General features: G+C 38.8%; 1 protein-coding gene and 1 long non-coding RNA gene across 30 annotated transcripts in view; one reads left to right on the forward strand and one right to left on the reverse strand.

The window, feature by feature from the left end:
• LOC138743264 (follistatin-related protein 5-like) overlaps positions 1-26,559 on the reverse strand; it is a 795,256-nt gene that overhangs the window by 546,504 nt on the left and 222,193 nt on the right. For all 27 annotated transcript variants that reach the window (XR_011344764.1, XM_069898295.1, XM_069898291.1 and 24 more), the window contains one exon: positions 1,875-2,032. The gene's annotated coding sequence lies outside the window, so the exon portion shown is untranslated. The remainder of the gene's footprint in view (positions 1-1,874; positions 2,033-26,559) is intronic.
• LOC138743267 (uncharacterized) overlaps positions 1-26,559 on the forward strand; it is a 40,729-nt gene that overhangs the window by 9,762 nt on the left and 4,408 nt on the right. For all 3 annotated transcript variants that reach the window (XR_011344767.1, XR_011344766.1, XR_011344765.1), the window contains 2 exons: positions 25,226-25,391; positions 25,500-25,589. This is a non-coding gene — a long non-coding RNA (uncharacterized lncRNA). The remainder of the gene's footprint in view (positions 1-25,225; positions 25,392-25,499; positions 25,590-26,559) is intronic.

Here is a 26,559-nt window from a genome sequence, read left to right on the forward strand (position 1 = left end):
AACTTCAGTAGCTGAATTCTTCCATTATTCCACCTTGGCAAACTCCAAGAGTCTCGTTTGCAAAACCTCTTCATCATTTGGAAAACCCCGATGGGGCAAGTTTCCTCGGCAGGACACCGAAGTGGCCAATCGGAGTGAATCAGTTTGTGTCCAATGAGCAACAAATATCTATAGATCTAGATATCTATAGATATAGATAATAGATATAATGCATTTTTTGGACCACAAGATCTGAAGTAGGTGTAATTTGTGAGTCCATTGTGAACTTTGTGCATATCTTGTAGTTTATCTGCAATAGCACAAGAGGGTGCAGTTTCTTTGACATAAGTTGTATGTCTGTGACTGAATTGTTGTCATTTGCCAACATTCTGTTCTGTTACAGTTTTTGATTTCACTCATTGTCATTACTTTGAACCTGGCATTCATGCTTACATAATCAAACTTTCCTCTGGAGAAGATGGGGTAGCTGCAGATACTGCCTCTGTGACCTCTATAATGTAATGAACACATGCTTGTGAAATCCCAGAGGTTACTAGAGGCGACATTGAATGTTATCCTTCTCAGAGTTGAATATTATTTATGATGATCTTGCCAAAAAAGACCCAAAAAAAGTTTTATCATAATAAAATATCAAAGCCTTTCCTTGCTGAGTTTGCTCAAAACATTGAAAATTGCACCATTATCAGCCAGTGCCTAGATTTTCAAATTTCAGATGTTCACTTCCATCTGTGGCTAAGTGTCTTGCAAAGTGCAGCAAATGGCAAATGCAGACCCAGATATTGGAATTTGTTTTTAATTTCTGCATTGTCTTGAACACTCATGACATGCTTTGTTTGATGAGTTCTGATCAACCGGATTTGTTGAATGACATGCTTTTGCAAAATCTTTGAGGAGAGCTGGTATCATAATGGGCTGCATTCGCACTTCATACCCAGCCAGTTGTTTAAGCACATGGAATACTGAACCGTGGCTTCTTTGAATTTGATCTTGCGCAGTGGTACGTAACCTTTTTTTTCCACTCACATACTACCTTAAGTAATCTCTTTCTAACCACAGAGCACCTTTGGCATCCTACGTTAGTAAGGGATTACCTGAGGTGGTATGTGAGTAGAAATAAAAAGGTGAGTCCCACTGCATTAAGATATACAATCAGTAAATCTTTCTACTCCATTATACAAATCAGATATGGGCAACAACATTTTATAAACTTCCTGTATGCAGAAGTACAACCAAAATTTATTTTTCTTTATGTCATCTGTGATTGCTCCTATAAAAGCCAGGGAACCTTTTTCCTTCCAAGGAAGAACAGAAGTGAGAATAGTCGTAAAGGGGCGAGGTTAGGTACTGAGTTTATCTGTTTAAACGTATCTTTTCAATATTGAGCAAAAAACCAACCCGCTGGAGGAACTCAGGACGTCAAAAAGCATCGGTGGGAGAAAAACAATTATCAAAGTTTCAGGCCAGAGCCTTTCATCAAAACTGAACATTGGTGTACTTGCATGGACTTGACTTCATTAGATTAAGTATGAGAGTTTACTGTCTCCTTTAAACTTTCTGGATTGAGTCAGTGTCTGGATCAGTTTTGAAATACATCTGCAATAATGGTGATGTCACCAACCTGAAAAATCACCAGCGAACTGGTGCCCAAAATACTTGAACTGAAAGCAACGACTACTTCTGTTTGCTCACCTTCATCTTTCATTTAAACATCAACTAGTTAAACTTGCATTTTAGAATTGTTATGTGAACAATGGCTGCTCTTATTTATTGCCACGTGTGAAATACCAAGTTTTCTAAGAATAATAGAGTATCTATAAAGGAAACTGTAAAAGCAGAACTTAAAGACATTATAGAACAATTTAACAACATCATACCTGAGTTTATCTCTGTATAGCCAGGTTGCAAACAATGCTGATTAAAACAGTACATTTCTGTGACATAAGTAAACTTTTAGTTTTGGCCTTAAAATTATTCTGGCTGGAAGCAAAATGCATGATTAGAAGATCCAATATTTTTCACTCTAATGTTTGATCTAAAAACAAAACAAATTTGAGAGCATATAAATAATTACATGCCATTATTGTTTTATAAAATTAAAAATAGTAGAGCTTTAAATCCCAAATAAATTTCAATCTTGACTATTTGCAATGGAATTTGGTTTTTATGTGTGCTTAGCATAAAAGCCAAATGATGTGTTTGACATCTTCCACCAAATCATACTATCAATCTCTTCTAAACTGCTTATCAACAGATTTGTGGTTTTAATCTATTACTGAATGACCAAAACCCAAATCAATAATGCACCATGTTACAAATCCATCCCACCACCAGCATTCCCCCCAAATAGCCATGTCCTGTCATGAATCCTTTCTGTCTCAAATCTATTTTTATTCTTCAGGGGGAAAAAAAAGATAGATAAAATACTGAAAGAAAATCACTCTCTTTTAGCCAACTATCTTTTGAAGCTGATCCATTACAAAGCCAGGCACAAAAAAAGCCTTTCCTTAAAATTGTTTAGGAGAAAAATACTGATGTTCAATTTCCATTAGGATGTGGTGCCTGAGGAACAGATGAAAAGCAATGTGAATAGATATGATTAAAAAGAAAAATAACCAACAGCAGCACATTACAGAAGCAATACTAAGAATAAAGCAAAAGTGAAGTGATCAACATTTTGTGATAATTTTGACAAGAGACATTTAATAATACCTTAACATACCAGCTTCTGAATGTGAATAATAAAATATACTTCAGATATTTTCAATCACATCGCCCCCCAAAAAAATGGCATGAAACAATATTGCACCTTTTAGATGCAAGATCAATTTGAAATAAATGAGACTCCACTGCCTGCATCCCTCCATAAATAATACTATTATATATAATAAATACAAGCATTAAAAAGGCTGGTAAAAGAATATTGATGGTCCTGATTTAGACAAGAAACAGAAACAGCAATATAATTGAGCATGAATTATGCAAATACATGAAAGAAAATCAAAAAGGGTTCTTTTTTTGTGTGTGTTCCTCAAATATTTGCAAAATACCTTGCGACAAATTGAAGCAAGCAAAATAACCTGAGTCCCAGCTCGAGGCATTTGCATTCCGATATTTAACTAAAAGTTAAATAAGTGATGGCTATGGGGAGAAAGTGTGGCATTGGGACTAGCTGGATGTGGAGCTAGTAATGGAATCAACAACCCAAATGGCTTCATTCTGTGCCATGACTATTCTGTGAATTCTGTAATTTAAATTCAGTATTTTTCAACATAATGCAATGGTGTAATCCAGAGTGGAACAGTAACTTTTCTGACTCAAATACCTCTGTACATCATTACTTCAATTTCGGGGATGTTGCCAACTTTATATGTTAATTATAACTTCAAGAGAGCTTGAAAAGGCATGTGTCATTATTAGGAATCCAGTTCAGGTCCTCACATGATCATAAACATTCTGCTTGCTGTCTCCATTCTTTCCCCATCTCTACAACTTAAAACATGTTTGCTTTCTAATGTTTTCTTTTTCTTATGAAAGGTCACCCACCTGAAACAGTGACTTAATTATTCTCCAGTGTTGTTGCTGACTAGCAGTTGGGAAGAAGTTCAGGAAGACTGACAGAAATATCCCCTTGCAGTTGGTCTTCATTCTCTGCCAGTCCTCATACTCTTTAGATTTTTCCCCTTACTCTACAAACCACTGACAACTTCGCCACACCCAAGATCTTTTCCACAAATAATGTTCCTCAGGGATGCACAGTATTCTATCCTTCTTCCTGAACTCCTGGCCCCATATGCTTCCAATTGATACATATCCATCTAATCCTCCCTATCCATAAATATCCATCATGAAGAACATTTATTGACAGCATGTATTTAAATTGTGTACCAACACAACAAATTCTTATTTCATTTTTGGAATGAATATGTATTGCAGATATTGCAACAGAACTGAAGTAATAACAGACCTCATTGTTTAAATTAGTTTAGTTTTATCGTGATAAATATATTCTAAAAATAAATGGTGTGATTTTATTATCTGGATGCTGGGCCAACAGGAGGATTTCCAATGTCCAAAATCATTCAATGATTGTAGTTGGATTGTGTATTCATGTTTGTGGTAATAGGATCAATATCAAGTACAGTACTCATAGTGTATGATCTGATATTTTGCAGAGAGAACAACTCCTAGATCAGGTTCATGATTAAAATGATCAAAAAGAGGAAGGTGTGTAATTGCTTTTCCCACAGACTGGTGGAACTGTGGAATTTGCTGCCTGTTGAGGCAGTGGAGGCCACCTCAGTTAATATATTTAAGATAAGTATGAAAATTAGTGGAGATGAGCCTATCATCAGATCAGCCATGATCTCATTGAATGGTGGAGCAGGTTCGATAGTCTTGCTCCTATCTCTTATGGTCTTCTGTTCTTAACATACAAACCAAAAAAAAAACATTCTGTACAAACAGTTGCCAGATGTCTGGGAAAACTGGCTCATCTTGAAACTTACTAAAATCTTTCCACCATCTAGGCAGGTGACTTAGCCCAATGTCTATTGATAGTTGGCTTGCAATAAACAAAACCATCTTCCTTTTGTTGCATTTCCTCAGTTCAATTTTGTAATTGATCAAATGGGACCATTTGAAGGGTGGACACTTTCACCTTACCTTTGAAACTCAGACATTCTTTTCTTGATACCTCATTAATGCCAGGAAGAACCTGTCAACAGCAGCATTGAGCAATTATTGATAAGTGATTGGCACTGGATAGTACTGCCTATGTTGCAGTTTGAGAGTACGTGCAGAGAAGTTTTTTTTTCTGGAGGATAAATTTTGGCATTTTCACCTTGTTGCATAAAGGCCAATGTAGCAGCACTACAAGTTGGTTAGCTCAAGGAGATACAGTCAGGAAATTGTCAAAGCCAGTGGTCTCTTCGGTTTGGTGTCCAGGGAATGCCTCCATCAATTCTCTGTTCGCTCATGATTTAGGGACCTTGGAGGATGGATTATTCCCTGAATCCAGTTGCAATTTCTTCACCCTTGCCTTTGGCATCTGTGCTCGGTTCTGCTGTCACTGGAGCTGGCTTCGTGAGCACAAATTGAATTGGTTGATGACTGACTCTGTGATGATCTGTTGCTCAGGAGGAGGCAATCAATGAGGAATTATGTGTGCTTATTTTTTTTTTAAACTTTTAAAAATATTTATTCAAGGCCATAATGCATCCTAAGTTCATTCTCCAAGGATTTCTACTTTTAATACTGTACACATTTCACGTGTCACCGTCCCAACCATTTACAGACCTATTTTCCACTGTACACATTTCACGTGCCACTGTTCCAACCATTTACAGACCTATTTTCCACAGGTTAAGTCAAACTATTTTATACATGCGTCGGAGTTTTGAAAAAAAGTGTGTTAGTATGTAACTCACAGCTTCTGAAATACATCTTTTGTTTGGTGAAACAAATGTGCAGATAATCAACAATCTTTACTGCAGCATGACAATAAATTTCTTTCAACAGATAAATCCTATCGAGGAATAATTTACAGCATTGCTGGCACTACCTCAATTGATCATAAATCACTAGAATTATATTGGTCAAATTTGAGAATAATTTTTGTTGCTTCATCAATAACTTTGTTGCATCATCAGTCAGAAGGAAGAATAAACACTGAGGCATATTCAATGTCAATAGCATTATAACTCCAGACTCTAAATTCTTCTGTACCCCCAGACAGAAATGCAGATACAAAAAGCAGATGCTGGGAATCTGTTGCAAAGCAAGAGAGTGCTGGTAACATTCAGCATCGGTGAGAAATGAAACAGAGTTAATGTTTCAGGTTAATGAACTTTCATCAAAAATGGAGAAAAAAAAATTGTTTTAAGTTGGACCTTGAGCATGAATCAGAAGCAGGCAGTGCAGGATTGGGGCACCGCAAAGCTAGAATCTATAGTGGGAAATGCTCCCACTGAACTGAGGCCAGTAACTCACTGAGAGACAATGACCTGATGTTTAGTGATGGGGACCTGGTCTAATTGGAGGCATGGAAATATGCCTGAGAACTCACATTTGACTTCTGTAAGAAGCCAAACGTAAAAGTTAAGTTGTTTCTTTCCCTGTCCTGACAAAAGAGTTTGACCTGGGATTTTTTTTTTAAAAACACAGATGTTTCATAACCTGCTGAGCTTGCCCAGCATTTTCTGATTTTAACCCACACAGGGTCAGCAGCGCCAAGGGGGGGGGGGAGGTGGAATTCATGGGCATTTCCCCCCCAAAAATAAGGTATTGTGACCCACCCAAAACCCCCCCCCTCCAACCTGGTGTATTTGTAGGCTGTTATCTTTTTTATTCTAGGGACAGTGCCGATCTCCCCATTCATCTCTAACTGGCGATGTGCTTTGACAATGCTTATAAGGTACTTATCTCAGCAGATCTGCCACCAACACCTTCACATGTATAGTCACTTTGCGAGGGTTGTAGTAAATATTGCGCTTGATCCAAATTGCTGGTCCCTCAGCCTTGAGGTGCGCTCTCCGGCTCTGAGATCCCACACTGCTCTCATATGCAGGTGGACATTCTCAGGGTTGTTCTCTGACAGCATCTGTGGATACTTCCCTAGATTGTCCCCGGATCTGCCTCCCTCCTCAACCTCCGGGTACTTGCCAATGCTCCTTAATAATTTCCTGATCTGGTAACCTTGGAACAAAGCGTGGATCTTCGCCACAGCCCGTGCCTACTCTGAGATTTCTCACCAAATTTGGTGACCTCTCCAAGCCGCTCCTGAGGTAGCCTCAAGCCCAGTGGTCAATGTGATTTGAAGGACCGTCCCTGCAGCCAAGGGTCCTGGAGACTGCCAGCCCATGCACTGAGACCCCAGGGTTGCAGCATGGCGCAAGGACAGGTACTTCCTTTTCGTATGCTCCTGCAGCAGTGGAAACCTGGTCGATGTTACCCATCCTCTCCCGCTGCCTCAACACTGTGACATCCACGGGACTGGGTGGAGAGGTATAGAGCTTGTCCGGCGCAGAGGTATTATAACCCCCTGTCCCGCCTCCCCGACCCCTCTGAACGATTTTCCAAGCATCCACACCGCCCCAATTACCCCAATACCCCCCACTAAATTTTTTTTCTGGCACCCTGATCCCAAATGCAGAAACACTGGATTAAGAAATCAGTTTGGATGCGTGACTGGAGGTTTTTGTTTATGCCAGATAAATGCCAGCTAATGACTACTTCCAACAAAGGGCTAACAAACCACTTCATGCCCCAACATTTTATGGTATTACCACCACAGAATCTATCACATCAAAAGACTGGAATTTGCCATTTAAATTTAAATTTAGGCAAACAACATGGTCACAGGCCCTTTTAGCCCATGAACCTGCGCTGCCCAATTAATCGACAACTCTGGTCTGTTTTTTGAATGGTGGGAGAAAAGCAGAGCACCTGGAGGGCAACTCGAGCAGACAAGGGGAGAAGGCACAAACTTCTTAGAGTCTCAAGAAAACAGCTTCTATCATCAATAACACAACACCTCAGCCATGCCTTTTTTTCACTGCTACTCTCAGGAAGGTGGAGCAGGAGTCTGAAGATGCACACGCAACATTACAAATACAGCTTTTTCTCCTCTGCCATCGTATTTCTGAATGGACAATGAACCTATAGACACTACCTCATTTTTTCTCTTTTTTCACTATTTATTTTTAAATATTATATTTTTGGAACTGTAATTTACTGCAATTTTGCTGCCATAAAGCAACGAAGTCATTGTAATTTCACTGTAATTGTGGCAAACTCCTTCAGCTCCATGCCAAACAGAACTGTACATCTCCACCACATCGAGTACCAGAATTGAAAGCTATCTTCACTATTTTAACAGAAGTTAAGGATAGACTCTCCTCCCTGGCCTTGCCAATGATGTTCACATCTGGTCCATGAAAAAGAAAAATATTCTTTTCATCTCAGAAACAATAGGAATAGAATGCAGTGAAGTACTTTTGAATGACAATCGTCTTGCTGGATTTTCTGATGAAATTACTTGATCCTTGAATTAAGAATGTGTATTGAATTTTTTGTATTTTTCTGACTGACATTGCAGAACATTGCTGCAAAGTACACTGAACAGCCATTTTACTATCAACGCATTGAAGTAGAATGAAAAATTGGAAAAGATAGAAGTATTTATTCATGAAACAAAGAAAGAAACAGAAATTTTAAATAGGCAAATAGAAGTACAAACAAGAATCCATTAAGACAGCAATGAGAAGAGAAAATGTGTAAAGAGAGCTTTGGGCATATTGGCCCTAGATCAAAGTATTGAGTACAGGAGTTGGGATGTTATGGTGAAGTTGTATATGACACTGGTGAGGCCAAATTTGGAGTATTGGGTGCAGTTTTGGTCACCTAACTACAGGAAAGAGTGCAGAGAAGATTTACTTGGAAGTTGCCTGGAGTTCAGGAATGGAATTAAAGGAAAAGATTAAACAGGTTAGGACTTTATTCCCTGAAGCATAGAAGAATGAGTGGAGATCTGATAAAGGTATTTAAAATTACAAGAGGGATAGACAGGGTAAATGTAGGTAGGCTTTTCCCACTGATGGTAGGTGAGATAGAAACCAGAGGACATGGGTCAAGGGTGAAAGGGGAAATGTTTAGAAGGAACATAAGGGGAAACTTCTTCATACAGAGAGTGTTGGGAGTGCGAAATGAGCTGCCAGCTGAAGTGGTGAATGAGGGGTCAATTTTAACATTTAAGGATAATTTGGAAAGGTACAGAGATGGGAGATTTATGGAGAACTATGGACTGGGTGCAAGTCAGTGGGACGAGGCAGAAAAATGATCAGCACAGGCTAGAAGGGCCAAAGGGGCTTTTTTCTGTGGTGTAATATTCTATGGGAGTTGTGTTTCTCTGGTCTTAAAATACTTGTAAAAAGAATCTGCCTGATAATGAACTGGAAAGCATGCATGAGAAATGGACTGTTGGATTAATCCATAATTAGAATGAGATACAAGATGAAGATTCAAATGAGTTTCACTGCCTTGGATAATATTGTTTGATCGTGCCAAGGAAAAAAAGAAATCCAATCAACTGAACATAAAGTGTTCTTTTGATGTGACATCATGTTTCTGATTAACAGATGGATTTGATCTGGGTAAAATCCCCTTAACCATCTCATTTGAATCCTGACAAATATGTCCTTTAGTAGATAATAAATCTCATTATTTATCAGATACTGATGCTGTCACGTTTCTGCTAGATTTTCCGCATTGTCTAGTTTCAGACCTCCAAACCACAACACATAACATTCATGCTAGTTTTAATTGATCAAGATATTTTTTTCTCTTAAATGTTAGACAGTTCAAACGTGACTGAGGACATTAGAATGTCAGGAGACTACAGTCCATCTACAGCAGACATACTGCATACAACATGTAAACAGGCCCTTTCCAGCCCATGCAGCCCAATTCCACCTCTGGTATATGTTGAAGGGTGGAAGGAAACTGGAGCACCTGGAAGAAATCCACACAATCACAGGGGAACATGCAAACACTTCACAGACAGGGCCATAATCGAAGCCAGGTGGCTTGTGCTGAAATAGCGCTACCCTACCATGCCATCCTGATCTCAGCTGCTAAAAATAATTGAGAACGATTGAGGGCCTGAATTTCTGAATAACTGCAATTTATTCATTCACATAATTTCAACATTTACCTCTTTGATTTAATGATGTAATTTGTATTAAATGAAAATAGTTGATGGATTTATGGTACCGCAAAAACTATTTATTGTACTTCAATTTTCCAAAGATTTGCTTAATATTTAGAATCAGAATCTATTGTCATGAACATGTCACGATACACAGTTTGTGGCAGCATCCCAGTGCAAACATTTATATAAACCACCTTACAAAATAAATAAAATTAACACAAGAAAAAGGAAAAGTCAAAGAAACGTGGTGTCTGTGGTTCATTATTCATTCAAGTATCTGATGGCAGAGAGAAAAAGAAGCTGTTCCTGTGCCACTACATGCTTATCCACAGCCTCCTGTGCCTTTTTCCTGCAATGGTAGCAGAGTGATGGCCTGGATGGTGGGAGTCTTTGAGGATAGAGGCTGCTTCCTTAAGACACCGCCTCTTGTAGATATCCTCGATGGAGTGAAGACTGGTGCCCACGATGTTGCAGCCTGAGTTAACAAACCTCTGGACATTTGTTTGTCCTCATTGGTACCTCCATAGAAGTTTTCGCATCTCCTCAAACTCCTCACAAAGTATAGCTACTGGCAAAGCTTCTTTCTGATTGCATCAACATGGAAACTTCAGTACAGATCCTCAGAGATGATGAAATCCAGGAATTTGATGTTATTGACCTTCTCCACAGCTGAGCCCTCGATGAGGACTGGGTCATATTGTCCTGACATCCTCCTGAAGTCCACAATCCCCTCCTGTACACTTCCTCAATGGTGTCTGCAATTCTGCCGACAACCATGGTGTCACTGCCAAATTTGTAGATAGCATTTAAACTTCTTTCATTTTAAAAAGCATTAAAAAGGATTGAACACTGCTCATTTTCATGAAGAAAGAAGTCTGACATTCTCTTTGTCTACAGATACAATTACTGTATACAAGAAAGGAGAATGTTCAACTGAGTTCCATAGTTTTGCAACTTCAATGCATTGACCAATTTGTTCCAATTTTACTGCCTGTTATGCAACACCTGAATGGATTAAAGTCATTGTAAGAAAAGATGTGAGTAACCGTGCGAGACCAATAAAATGAAGTTTACATGAGCGATTACTTGCAGTATTGAGCTGATTTTATTATTCTAGCTGTACAAACTGAAGCCAGGGGTGGAGAGTATCAATAATTTTCCTTCAATTCAATTTTATGGTCAGAAAATTATGAGCTGCAGACACATAATTTTTAAATAAGTGTTTTTATTAATTTCTTCATTTTTCATGATATGATTTCTCTGACAAGTCCATCATCGATTGCACATCCCACATAGATCCTGAAAAATTGGTACAAGTGCACCCTAAATCTTTCTTGCGGTAAGAGCACCAAAATTTTGACAGTGATGGTGAAGGAACTAAAAATTTATTTCCAGGTCAAGATATTGTGTGGCTTGGAGGGAAAAGTGTGAGTGGCAGTGTTCCCATGTGCCATCACTCTTCTGATTCTTAGGGTGAGATATGTTGCTGGTTTGGGAGCTACTGTCAGATTGGAATAGTGATCAAGTTTGGAGCATTGATGGAGTCATGGTGTAACAATTGTGGAGGGAATAGAAATCTGTAGTGGTAGATGAGAAGCTGAGTAAGTGGGCTAGAGGATCATGAAAGGTGATTGGGTGTTGTTGGAGGAGCAATCATTTGGGAAAGTGGAACTATTTCATTACAGTTACCACTTCTACCTTGGTTAAAAAAAGCTTTGAGATGTCAATATACGAATCACCACAGGAAAACTAGGCCTTGAAGGACATCATGCTTAGTTTCTGGTCAATTGTGAATCACAGATGCTGATAACTCAATGATGCTACAGTCTTCTAAGATGAAAAACGATGATTAGACACCAAGTGGCACTTTATGGTGTAGTTGTTATGTAACACTTTTCATCTTGTGCCTGAATAATTGCTTGGTTTTGTTGCGATCAAGTGTGGACTATTTCACTTGCAGAGGAGTTTGTGAAATCACCAGCGAACAGCCCAAGCAGTGATCCCCATGATGAAAGAAAGGTCATTAATGATGCAGCTAGAAGTAGTTAGGTCATAGATAATGCCTTGAGAATCCCAACAACAATAACCTTCTTGCTTTGTGGGAGGGAGCTGACTCCAACCAGTAGAATGTTTTCCCCTCAATGCCTGTTGATTTCAGTTTGAACCTAGACTCCTACTTGTAATGCTAGAGAGAGTCCTGACAACTAGATGAGTTATTGCAGCTAGGAGTAGATTCAAAATGGATGCCGCCATAAGGTCACGAGTGCTGTAGCGAATAGTTGTTATAAAAGAACCCAAGTTTCTTCAATACAATAACAGAAACATCACATGCTACCAGGAGTGGAAGAAACACCAGGAGTGCACAGATTGAGAATCAGTCGATAGCAGCAGAAAACATGCAGAATGTAAAGGCTCCTGACACTATAAATTGGGCTGGAAGTAGCCACCATGAATGGAGGCTGTTCAAACAACAATTTATGCTGTACCTGCAAGCCACTGGACTCGATAGCAAACCTGATGCACGAAAGATTGCACTGCTACTTACCATGGTGGGACTTCAAGCACTAGAAGTTTTCAACACATTTGTTTTTGCCGAGGAAACTGACGAGAGCATATTTGACAAAGTTATTGAAATGTTTAGTGAACACTGTTCACCAAAAAATTAAACATTCGAGAGGTACGTGTTTCGCTCGTGCACACAATTCCAGGGAGATACTTTTGATACTTTTTTTTTAATGGATGAAATTAAAAGCAAGAACATGCAATTTCAGACTGCTGCAAGATTCAATGATCAGTGATCAAATTGTGTTCAGGATTATTGATAAGAAAGTGAGAGAGAGGTTGCTGCAAGGGACAAACATTATCAGATTCCAATCAGTGATGAAATTACAAGTGAGGTGGCCAGTGAAAAGTTTTTCACTAAATTGGATGCTTTTGGCAAATAAGACCGCATGACGATAGCACAAAATACTGTACGTTTAATACACCGTTTGGCCGATATTGCTGTCTGAGGGTGCCTTCTGGAATTTCCTCAGCCCTGGAAGTGTTCCACAGGACAATGGAACACATCATAGAAGGCATAAATTGGTACGTGTGTACATGGATGACATGATCCTATGGGGATCCACACAGAAACAACACAATGAAAGGCTCATCAAAGTGCTACCACGCATCCAGAAGTATGAATTAAAGTTAAACAGAAAAAAATGTCAGTTTGGTGTGAGGGAAATCACCTTCCTGGGAGATGAACTGTCAGAGGCAGACAAGAGTAAGGAGAAAGTAATTTTAGAGATGGCCAGACACTCTGACAAAAAAAAGGCGTATTGAGAGTTCTGGGAATGATCGATTTCATTGGTAAATTCATACCAATCCTGTCTTCCAAAACAATGTACCTGACAAAATTGGTACACGACAAATGTGAATTGAAGTGAACAGCCAGCCATGATGAAGAATGAGGATGACTGAAGACCATTCTAACTACAGAACCAGTGCTTTTGATGTTCTTTGATGCATCCAGAAGGATGAAAATATCTTGATATCCTATACAGTAAATTCAATTGGCTGGTAGTCAAGAAGACACAAAATGATCCTAGGAATATTGAAAATAAAATAAATACTTATTTTTATGTTGTGGCTTTCATACTGTATACAAGTGGTTTTAAAACTTTTTCTTTCCACTCACATACCACCTTAAGTAATCCCTATGCCATAGATGTTCTGTGGTTAGTAAGGGATTACTTAAGGTAGTACTGGTGCTTATCTTTTTATTTGAGATCCTTTGGACCAGACAGTTCTCGGTATTCAGATTATTCTGGATTATGGAATTAAAATGGTGGTGATGCAGATGCGGGTAAAACAAACCCTTTTTAAGGAGGGATGCCTCATTGAAGCTGGCTCAATGAGCAATGGACATCTTTACACATAATCCCCCATGCAGCTAGAACCGCTCTGGGAAATGCAGGTTGGTTCCAGCTGCATAGGCGATTATGGGTAATGAATATGGCCATTGATTGCGCATGAAAACAAAAAAGAGGCCCACCCCGCCAGCCTCTACCATGCCTTCTTCTAGCCCAGCTCAGCTGCTGGGGGCTTCCCATCACCTGCTCCTCCCTTGGGCCCAGCTCGGCCACTCCCTGGCATCGCTTCAGCTTCTCTCCCTTCGGCACCACCTTCTCCTCACTGCCATCTCGCTTCTTTCCTCCTTCCTACCGGGCCACAGAGTTCAGCCCCAGGTCCCTTCGCCCTCTAGCCTTGACAGGCCCCAACTCTCCTTGCCCCCACTGGATCTCGACACTCTTTGGGCCACATCTTCTCCCCACTTGAGCAGTGTTCTCTCCTCGTTCTCTTCCCCTCTCACCACTTGAGCCACATTCTCTCCTCACTCGTCCAAGTTGTGCTGCTGCTCTCCGAGAGCAGTGATTCTAACCTTTATTTCCCACTCACATACTATAAGTAATCCCTAAATCTAAACCCCATCGCATTACTACACGTAGCCATGAGTGTGATGCCTTCATTTGACTTTCAATGACCTTACATTAGTAGTTAATGAAATTCTGAAATGTATTACAATGGGTTATAGACATAGGACTACTGAATTAAATAAGTTTAACATGTTTGAACTTTTTGTGAAATATTCTCTGTTTGACAACTTAAACTCAATATAAAACAGATGTGGAAATTAGGCAGCCGTGAATTTACTGGATTCTTGAGCCTTACTCAGAGATTTTGTGCTGTACTCCACCAATATGTTCAACCCTGGATCACAAAGCATCACACTGGAGTGACATTTTAAGCCCTTTATTGAAAGATAATTCTGAAATGAATTGATATCACTGAGCTTATTAACTTTACAATATCACTCTAAGGATGAAGGAATATACCCGCCTGATGATGTTAATAAGTTATTGTAGAAATAAACTCAGTAGAAGGAGATCCCACACAACATGAAAACAAGTTCCCTCAATATTGCTGGTCCTTGAACTTTCCAACTTCTAAAAATCAAGAAAATTAAGAAATACTAGATTTTATTTGATAGCTTTAGTAAGTTTTTATAAATGCTATCCATATGTTTTCTTTCTTTTCTTTCCCTTATTTTCTATTGGGTTGTTGGGGGAGGGGGAATTAAAAAAAAAAATCACTAGGTATTAAGTTTTCATTATTTTCAACTAAGAAATTTAGGTACAAGTTTTTTTAATATATAGGAGAAATGAAATCAAAATTTTAAAAAACTGCTGGTCCAATGAACATTCTAAATACGTCACCAAGCTTCTGAGACATTGGAATATTAAAGAGCTGTGGGAAAATACAACTTCAAAACTTCGTGGCTGAATCAAACCATTCCATGAACATTTTTGCTTTAACTTGAATGTTAGCCAACACAATTATGTTACTTGAAAACCTTAGATGTCCAAAATAAGTCAGATAGATTACTTAAATCTGATCAGTATGTTCAAATAGTTACATGGCAGAACTTGAGAATAAAATAAGAACACACAGTTCTGGGAATCATGATGAAATTTTACTTTGTGAGAACTGCTTCAGGCTTGAGCCATCAGGATAGACCATCGAAAAATCCCTTTATCCAGAATGCCAAAAGAGCACTCTAACACAGAGTTGTAATATTCTCATTAAACGGGGAGTCCAGACAGTCTCTTAGTGGTGGATATATTTACTTGATAAAGTATCAAAGAAGCAGAAGCTCCAGGAATTGATGTCACCATCCATCAGAGTTTCAGAAGACTCACTTTCTGGAGATATTAGTGTGGATATATTTGTTGACACAGTGGTTTACTTATATTGCAATTTTTAAATCATAAAAATGTAGTCTGTATACATTTTCAATCTATCAGAGGAAATAGGGAAGATTTTAGATTATAACCAAGAAATACATTTACTAACCTCACCTTGCCTTTATACATTGAATTTCCTGCAACTATAGTTCAAGGCAAAAATCTATTTTTTTCTGCATTCTTTACATTTTATTAAATCAAATCCATGCAGGCCCTTCCCTTCTATCTCTTCTTCCTGCCACCATTTCATGTCACCTCAACTCTGCTACCCACTCTTCAATATTTCTCTGTCACGGTCCCATGCGTGAACCCCATTTGGCCAACTGTGGTCAATTACATTATAATCCTTTGATTGAACACTGTGTTACAGATGGGAATTACTTTAAACAGTGATTGTCAATTATATTTTACTTTGAGGCCATATCATTGATATCTTGGGCTCCTGTGAAAGGTTGAATTTGCAGGAGTTATTTAAAGTTATGTTTTATGGGTAGAGAGTGGCTGAATCTTTACTATATGCACACAAGCAGCTCTGAGATTGCCGACTTGAGTGTGATAAAGGGGTGCAGGGGTGTTTTGTATTGATGGCCAATTTCCTGCGGGAAGCTACTTAGGTTTGCCAAATATATTTTATGCTGAACACCAAGTAATGAAGACAGAGACTGTCAACAAATCAAGGCCATGCAATAAATGAACAATGTGCCTTCCTCATTCAGTTTTATGAATTATTGCTATTAAAAAGTTATTTCCTGATGATAGCTGTTAAAATACGGTACCCACAGAAATAAAATTACCTCAGGAATCATGAGAAACTGTAAATGCTAGAATCTGTAAACATATAAACTCAGCAGGCCAACTAACATCAGTGGAAGAAAAAGAATCATCAACATATTTCTCTGATGCTGTCTAGAAAAACATACAGTTTGATATTTTCTTATGTTCACAAACCTATCTTTTTCAGACACGATGTGATGAAATGACACTAAAGCTAAAATGTACACATGATACATAATTACAATGTGGCTTTGATGATGTGGCATGCATGTGACTGATAAAATTAATCCAATTATTTATCCCAATGTTTAAGTAGTCTTTCTGATACAGTAGAACAGTAGTAATGCCACAAAACAAGCTTCTTACCTCCAAGATGTTAAATTAAAAGTGCAGTACAGCAAATCACTGAGAATATGCGTATACCTGAATAGAAATACATATTCATCTTTCTCGGTACAAGATGCTGAACATGCGTCACAATCAAAATCCTTCAAATGAGGAAGAAGGATGAGTACAAAATGCTTAACACAAGAGATTATTTGTAATGGATTCAATGAAAAGTTTTGGCTGCCTCGATTTATAAGCTGGTTAAGGTGAGTGGCTGTACAATGCAAATCATGAAGGATCCAGGCCATTGCGACACATCCAGCTGCATGACATCCAATTAGTCCTCAATAGCTCTGTCAGACAAAGCATAGATGGATGGACCAGGCTTCTGACATACTGCTGGAAACGCAAAAGCTTGGATTAAAGAACTGGTCTGGGGAAGCACGATTGGCGTAGCAATTAGCACAACACCTTACGACGCCAGCAATCAGGAATTGGGTTCAAATCCGGCGCTGTCTGTAAGGAGTTTTTACATTCTTCCCGTGTCTGCGTGGGTTTTTCCCAAGACCGCAATTTCCTCCTACTCTTCAAAATGCGCTGAGGGTTGCAGCATGGGCTCATGGGCTGAAATGACCTGTTACTGTGCTGTATGTCTAAATTAAAATGAAAAATATGAAACCTGGTCACCAACTTGCTTGCATTTGTGATACAGTAAAACCACAGTGTCTGGCCCCTATGTAGATGTTGGTTAAGTGAATTTTCTGGTTGATTGAAATTGTGTGTTATGTGAATGTGAATGGATGCGCCAGATTTAAACTTGTACGTTTTACCTATTTATTTTCAGCAATTTTTTTTGCCGGTTGCTTGAATTCTGGATAACAAGAATTTTACTGTATATGCATTACCAATAATGTTGTAAAACTTCCAAAGGTTCATTACAAAAATGCTACCAAATAAAATTTGATGCCAGAGAGATATTAGGGTGGCACAGTTGGTGTAGTGGTTAGCACAATGCCTCTACAGCGTCAGCGATCAGGACTGAGGTTAGAATCCTGTGCTGTTTGTAAGGAGTTTGTACGTTCTTCCCATAACTGCGTGGTTTTTCCCGAGGGCTCCAGTTTCCTCCCACCATTTGAAGTGTACCAGGCATGTAGGTTAAATTGGGTGTAAATTGGGTGGCATGGACTCATGGCCAAAATAGCATGTTACTATGTCTAAATTTTTAAAAACACAAATGAAATTTTTTAAATTTCTGTTTAAATATTAGACAAGAATGTGCTGCCAGTAATAACATACTCACCCAATGACATGGTAAGTACCAATCTGCAGGAATTCGCCACTTTCTCGAGGACAAGGAGGAGTGGGAAATTAAATACTGACTCAGGCTATGAAGCCTAAATCACTTGAATAAATAAAGAAAACTTAGAATTTGCCACCCAATTTGTGTTGGCTTGCTGGTAAGTACTGTTTTTAGTTGTAAATGGCAAAACTCTGCATCTCAGGGTGGCAGATTTCACATTTATTGTCAGAGTACATACCTGACATCACGTACAATCCTGAGAAACTTTATTCCGTGGGTGAGGCAGAATTACCACTTATTGGGAGTGTTTAAAAAAACTGACTCAATGTACACATGTAAACAAGTAAAGAAATATAAACAAACTGCAACACAAAGAGAGAGAAAATTAAATCAATAAGGTGCAAAAGTAAGAGCCCTTCCCTGACTGAGTTTGTCATTGAGGACTCTGATGGTGAAGGGGTAGCAGCTGTTCCCGAACCTGGTGGTGCTAATCTTGTTGCACCCAGACATCTTTCCTGATGGTGAGAACAGGGTATGTGCTGGGTGGTGTGCATCCTGGATGATTGGTGATTGGTGCTGCAATTACCAATACCAAAGGACATCAGTTTAAGGTGAGTGGAAGAGAGTTTAGGGGAGAAGCCAGAGGTTATTTCCCCCCCCCCCACCCACAGAGAGAGTGGTGAATGCTGGAACACACTGCTGGGGGTGGTGGTAGGAGCTGATATAATAGTGGCATTGAAAAGACCCTTAGATAGATATAAGAAAAATAGAGGGCTACAGGCTAACTGTTTTGTCTTGTACTGCTGAATAATCTGTCATGGCAAATGTCATGCCACAACAAGCCTTGTCCATTCCAAAATACCTTGGCTGCCTGCTAACTAACGGTCATGGACTTAACCAACTGTCAAACCTGTCAATATGTTGTGCTTCACCTTCCCTAAACCTCCTCACTTTAGTTCTCTTACAAAAATCAATAAAGAGGCAAGTTGAAACAAAATTCAAAATTAAAACAATAATAATTAAATGCTTAAAAACAATGAAAGGTTATTAAGTAAGATCAGTTTATCCAGAAACAAACCATTAATTAATAAATTTTAAAAATATGTTAATTGTAAGGGTTAAAATGGATTTCATGCTTGCAAGCAAATACTGTTTGAGGCTTTCAAGATGTTGTTTACATATTTTTTGCTCTCTCCTAGTAATGTCTTTGCTTCAAGGTTAAAGCTTTTCTTTGTTTGCTAGAGAGATCAAGATGTGTAGTTTTCATTTCTTTGTTCTACAAAATGGAAGGAATTAGAATGTTCTGATAATTTTTATTGACCATCTAAAAGTTTTAGCACCATCTAATAATGTTAAATGGCTTGTAAGAATGTACAGCAACTGATAACGTTAACAAAATGTTACGAGCCCAAAGGACCCCAAAACCCAGCAGCAATAGACATTTACCAAGAAAAGTGGCTTTCAAAACAAAACTTATTTTTAATCAACTTCAAACATGAAAATAGAATCAAACTTTAACTTAACTCTTTACTTATACTATATATACTAACCCAAATTACCCCCTTCTCATTCTAAGTGCACGTGTGTGTGTGTGTGTGTGTGTGTGTGTGTGTGTGTGTGTGTGTGTGTGTGTGTGTGTGTGTGTGTGTGTGTGTGTGTGGATTTAAGGAAAGTTCTTTGGTTCACAGTTCAATCTCACTTCTCCTTCTTCCAAGTTCTCTGGTTGCAGGCAATCACCATACTGTGCACAGAATTTAACATATATAAAGTTCACCAGGCTTAGTACTTGAAAGGTAAATGTTTACTGCTCAGGAAGGTTCTTGTAGGGTTTGCAGAGAGAGATATTTGTTGTTCCAGGATTTCCATAACTGAGGTACCACCACTAGTCTCCTCAGGGTCTCGCTGATGAAACTTGCCCCATCAGGGTCTTCTAGATGGTAACCTCTTTCTTCAAACTACCACAGAGTTCCAATCCTTCCTCTATTTCAAGAGGAACATCAGACAGATAGCACTTTCAGCCATCTACTGCTCTGGAATTTGCTTTCATCAGTTTCAAACAGTTTTTCCTGGCTTGCACTTTTCAGTTACTTGTCAGTGTCCCACACACTGACTGACTGAGCTGTTAACTCGACTCTCTCTCTTTTCCAACTGCCACTCCAGTGAAAAGTTGTTCATGTGACTTACAAAATCCCCACCTTCTCCAGCAAACAACAGGAGTTCTTCCTTCTGCTCAAGTTGTTATCTTAGGTAAACAAAACCCAGAATTGACCATTCTGTGAGCACTTTGCAGAAAGGGTACTGATAGACAGCATGACTCTGGAAAGACAATGGTCAAGTATTTTATGATGTAAGTTCAATTAACACCTACTTGTGAAAGGTGCTTACATTCTCCAAGAGATTCTGTCATGTTTCTTCAGTCTTTCAAACAAGATATGTTTTAAAATGTGTGTATGTATGTGACCTACTCTAAATCTTATAAATTCTCCCCAAATATTAATATTGTTACAAAATGTGTAATATCATTAATAAACTTTAGAAAACTCAATTCAACTTTAGTGCAGATTTGTTTGAATGACAACAACAACATTCTGATATTCTCCAAGCAACGATAAAGGAAAGTACAAATACTTAACATTTCATTTGCATCTTTCTTCTCCGTTGAAATGAATGAGCCCATTGTTTCCAATATGACAGCAATTCTTTAGTCTAAATGAAGGGGATTGGCAGAAAATTCATTATTTGCTGCCGAACCAGCACAAACACAAAGCCTAATGATGATTGGCTAGATGTATAGGACTTGTACCTATGATCAGAATCCCAATCTTGAGAGCACTTAATATGGAGAAGTCTTTAGCAATATTTCCCACTTCTCAGGTGAAAATTGGCAGCTGGAATTTAATCCCTACAAATGTGAGCGGATGCATTTTGGGAAGTTAAATAGAAATTGGACAAATACAGTGAATGCTAGGTTGAGTGATAAGAAACATTGATGAACAAAGGAATCTGGTGCTTCAACCTATATCCCTTTCAAAGTGACAACATCGTGAGATATCGCTCCTTATTGTGGAATGCTGGGGCTGGGGATGGCAGCGAGGACACGTAAGGGTAAGAAAATTAGGTCAGAAAGCATATTTGGGAAGGTGGAGAAAGGGAGCTGGTTTTTCATGTTTCTTTCTCTGCAGGTGCTTCCTGGCTGGTTTGTTTCTTCCCACATTTGCTGTTTGATTCAAACATTGTGCTATAGTGTCAAGTCGATCAGCAGCTCCATTATACACATCTACTAAATTTTATTCCAAGAATTTGCAAGTGAAATGCACAACTGGAGAGATGTCAATTCACGATGTTTCATTTTACCATGTGTCAAGTCAAGATCAGCAGATACTGCAACACTCAAACAAAGTTTTACAAATGAAGTTGTAAGATATAGGTCTGACCCAAAGACTGAAAATTGACATCCAGGAGACACACTTTACTTTTCAAAATAGCCAACAATAAAAACAAGTTAGTCAGCAAATGAAGTGAGAGAGAATGTAGCTTATTTTTTTTCTCTAATTTTTTGAACAATGAAGTAAAAATTGAGTAAAGTAACTGACATTTGTTTATAATTGTTACACCTTATGTTCACTTTCTGGATAGAAAGCAAAGCGGCTTATCAATTCACATAAGCCTTGTCTAAGTAAAGAGTTTTCCAGTCTGTCAATAGCTAATAAAAACGGATGTCTGATAGCGTGGAATGCATATTCCTGCTCATCGAGCAGATGCTCTTGGAATAATGCATTGAAATTTGATTAAAACAATGGTATTTAAATGTACATGAATGTTAATTCATTAAAATAATGCACAATTCAGAAAATGCTGCAATTGTATTTAATTCATTCTTAAGTAGGGACAGATGCAGATACACAAACAGAGGATGTGTTATTTGATAAATCAGTTACATTGTGATTATCTATGATTTTCATGAAGAGTGAACAAAAGAACAATGGTTCTTATTTTCTGGAAGATGAAATAGGTGTTAGAGCAGCAGAATTTACACAGCAGATCTGAATAAAACAATGGCTGTGAATGACATGAAAAAAATTCCATTGGGATAGGAGGAAGGCAAATATTTTTGGTTTAGATTTCTACCTGGATAATTAAACAAAAGAACCAAGCATCCTACAACTCGCGAGAAAATGCAAAGAAAAAGAATAGAAAAACAAGTTCAGGACCTGAGGAACTTAACCTCTTGTCCTAACCCTGAGAAAGCATGTGAGAGTGAATAGGTATTTAATAAAGGGGAAGAAGGAAGTGTACAGAAAATGAGTGGTTGGTCTGAAAGAAAACTCGCAGTAGTAATACTTCAAGTAATAACTTCAGGCAAATGTAATAAAACAGAATGGAAACAGTAAATCAGAACTGCAGTTATGTGTGCAGCATAAACAATAGATACGATGTTAATCTATTCCTAGCAGTGATTTGTTTCTGTATTACAAGGTTACTGATTCGTATCCTCTTCTTCCTCAACTGTAGTTTCATCTTTCATAGTGTGTATATATAAAACTTTGTTTTCTTCCACTGCATGTTACATTACACCAATCTTCATTTAAATTTCTTTTGTCATAAACTTCACGAACTTTCAGATACCTGGCATCTCCCTGTCAGTATTTCATATGTGTTGTATGCTAAAAAGATGCAAATGGGGCACATATAGCATCTACCATACTTCACTTGGGCTATTCTTGGGAGTCTTGATGTTAAAGGAGAGTGTAATCGATCTAGTGCCGCAAAGGGATCTACTGAATGTAGTGAGGAAATCCCTGCACAGGACCCTGAGATTGACTTCATAGTAAGACATCCTAACAAAAGCTAATTGACTGTTAATCTTCACAATACCAGAAAGCTATTAGATTAGGTTTCTTGTTCCAGGATGGGCAAACCAAAACCTCCTCCAAAAACAGACTAGTCCAGTAAAAAAAAATTCAAATCCTTTCTAACTGTTTCATTATTGCCCCTGAATTTAGTGTAAACATTCCATTGCAGAATGTTGATCAGACACATCAGAGAGTAAAGGGCCTCCAACCAAGTGCCTCTTCCATCCTGACATTGCCATTTTATTTTCTCTTAGCCACCTGCTAATCTGCAATCTTAGCCTAGAATAGCATTGCCTAAATATGCTTCAGCAGACTATCAAATTTTTAATGGATTACTGACAATCAAGCTATACAGCAACCTTGTCCAAAAAAATGGGGTGTGTAACAGAATTTTTATTCGGCACAATGTGTACCGGCCTACCACCAAATGTGAATCAGGAAGGTTCATTTTTAAGCAGAATGCTACATTGACTAGTCCAAAGGCTCTGCAGGGCCAATCAATGGATTTGACACCTACTCTGTTAAATTGGGCTCAGTTAATATGCCAGTTGTTAACCATGTAATTTTTTCATTAGTTTAGCAACAGTAAGAATAATGCCTCCCACAATCTGACACTACTCCTCAGCCTGAAGTGGTTTTCAACAAGTTGAAGGTTATTAAAATGGTTAAGTGGGGTGGGTTATAGTTTTCAACAACCAAAACCTTTATCATTGATGACTAGAAATGACATGATTCTTCCTTTATTCCATCTTTCCCATGTGTTCCTTCATTCCACTTTTGAGGAAACTCCTCAAATGTTAGTGTTGAAAGTTTAAAATCTATTATTCCCTGCCTTATTAGAAACATTATTCATTGCTGAGCGTGTAGGATGCCTCTCTTTCAATATTTTACAACATTTACTCAAATTCTTTTCCAATAAGACGTCCACCAGTCTTGAACAGAGGGACATAGCTATAAAATAAGAGACCCATCATTCAAAATTGAAGTGTTTACAAATTTCTTAGTTCAGAAAGTAGCAGAACTCTGGAATTCTCTGCCCTGTCAGATCATTAGATAGACAAGTATTTAAAAGACCAAGGAATTGAGGGTAAGAGGAAACTAGCGCAGAAGAGTGGCTGTTCATATTGAATGGCAGTGCACGGCCGAGAGTCCAAGTAGTCTACTCTTGGTCTTTTATTATGCTCTTGAATTCTTGCATTGAGCTGAATTTCCTTCTTCCCACTCACTTTCAAAAAAGCCTGACCTCTGAAATGGCAGTCTGAGCTTACTAGCTGAGCATCAAATGAGTCAGCTCTACCATTCAATAGCACCTCATGCCTGCCCTAGATAGAAAGGACCAAACTGTGGTGAATGTCTGCCAAGCTGCCTGTCTCCCCTCTGGCGAGCCTTGCTGTACTAACATTGGCTATGCATTATCTCTACTGTTAAGGACACTCACCTTGGATATAACTGTATATATACCTATTGTACCATGAGTTTCTGCTAGTAAAAGCCATGATTATTGTTTGACGACATCGTCTTTGTCTACTTCATCAACTGGCACTTCACAGACATTTTTTTAAATCAAGGAAAGTTATTGCCATTTGAAAACAAACTTTTTATTTTATCTGCCTAATTTAAAAGAAAACCTGGGAATTTATTATGCTTCCTTCAAAATATAATTTTACAAAAACTTAAAAGACATATCACAGTGTTTGTACTCAATTGTTAAAATATCTAAACAAATGAGTTAAAATAAGTTATTTAATAGCTATATAATTATATTGGGAAGGCGATGGTCCTCCATTCTGGAGACGTGACCCATCCAGCGCAGCTGGATCTTCAGCAGCGTGGACTCGATGCTGTCGACCTCTGCCATCTCGAGTACCTCGACGTTAGGGGTGTGAGCGCTCCAATGGATGTTGAGGATGGAGCGGAGACAACGCTGGTGGAAGCGTTCTAGGAGCCGTAGGTGGTGCCGGTAGAAATCTCTTGGTGCCTGCCACATTGACCACCGCCAGTGGGCTGATAACGCCTCAAACCGTGCATCTTGGCGCCTCACAGTTTGGCGGGCAGCAGCCTCCTTTGAAGAAGACCGCAGAGCCCACCTCACTGACAAAAGGCAAAGGAGGAAAAACCCAACACCCAACCCCAACCAACCAATTTTCCCTTGCAACCGCTGCAATCGTGTCTGCCTGTCCCGCATCGGACTGGTCAGCCACAAACGAGCCTGCAGCTGACGTGGACTTTTTACCCCCTCCATAAATCTTCGTCCGCGAAGCCAAGCCAAAGAAAAGAAAGAATTATATTATTCTATCTACAGATTAATATTGAAATTATTTTAAATTAAAATCTTAATACGAGTTGTTCAAGTGAACCGGCGTGGACTCGAAGGGCCAATATGGCCTGTTTCCACGCTGTTAACAGTTATATGATCATAGGAAAGTAATGCAGTGATTTGATATAATGGAACCTAACTTGAGGTTATTTATTACAGTGGGATGTGCCAGTCTGGACTCTGCTGCCAGAGTAGAGGCTCCAGGTATTTCAGGAAAGATGAAACAGCTTCTCATTGGAACAGATGGCTGAAATATTTATTCAGGGCATGGCATTTCCACGGCAGCTCTCAATCGTTTACCAGCTTAATACAGCATCTTCCCAAGGTGAATGTATTTAGCAATGAGCCTGTGACTTTAAATCAACAAAACAGCCAGAAAATGTCTATTTAAGGCTGGCTGCAAACTTTTCTCTCCTTTCTCTTCACTTCACAGGAGATATCATTAAATTCCACTCAAAATTATCTCTGGACTGGAAGAGTGCAGTTCACAGAACAGACCCATGCCACGTAATCCTGCAGAGTGGTAGGTTAAGATCACAACAGGATGCCTAGTAACTGCTGTATTCCTAAATATGGTTTGTGGTAATGCAAGTTATGGGAGTTCTTCCTGATTTTTTGAGAAGCAAGCAAAATGTTTGCTCAGATCAGTAGCATCAACTCAGCACTTTCTAGTAAAGAAGAAGACACTGTTAAGGAGATTTGGTCCACAAATGAAGATTGGGGGAAAGGGCTTATTTTGACATTTATTTTCTGCTGACCTTTGCAGAGAATTGAATCACATTAAACATTGTGTTGAGTAGGGCTAAAGTGAAGTGTAATATGAAGTGCAGAATGTGGGCAAAGTGTTAATGTATGTTTAGGACACAGTGAAACTTTGACGGGTGAGCTTATGGGTGCATGTGTGTATAAATATAGGGCAGAGAGCATTAATGTCAGTCATGCAAAATACGTTGATGGTCTCAACTCAGCTACAATCAATGATTTCTGATCATTGTTCAGATGAGGCTTTTTATATCTGATAAAAGGTGCTGAAGGGAGAGGGAGAGCTGGGGAGAAATGGCATGCCTTCTGGTCCTCATTCTGAATGTATCTCCACTACTGCCAATTTCCATATTTGCCCAGGCAGTTTGGCATTTCCTTTGGTGCTGATCTTTCGAGAATCATTCGAGATGGGAATGGCTCAAGAGGACTGAAAAATTGCAAATGCCACTCCATTATTTAAGAGAGGTAAAAAGGCAGGAAAATATGGGCTGGTTAGCCTAACATCAGTGGTGGGCAAGATTTTAGGATCTATTATTAAGGATAAAATTCTGAGCACATGATAAAATCATCTAAAGTCAGTATGATTTCCTTCAGGGAAGATGGACTCATCCTTGTGAACCTCCTCTGGACCCTCTCTCATGTCAGCACATCCTTTCTTCAATAAGGAGCTCAAAACTGCTCACAATACTCCAAGTGAGGTCTCACCAGTGTCTTAAAGATTCAGCATTACC

This window comes from Narcine bancroftii, chromosome 9, assembly GCF_036971445.1.
Source record: "Narcine bancroftii isolate sNarBan1 chromosome 9, sNarBan1.hap1, whole genome shotgun sequence".
Lineage (NCBI taxonomy): Eukaryota > Metazoa > Chordata > Chondrichthyes > Torpediniformes > Narcinidae > Narcine > Narcine bancroftii.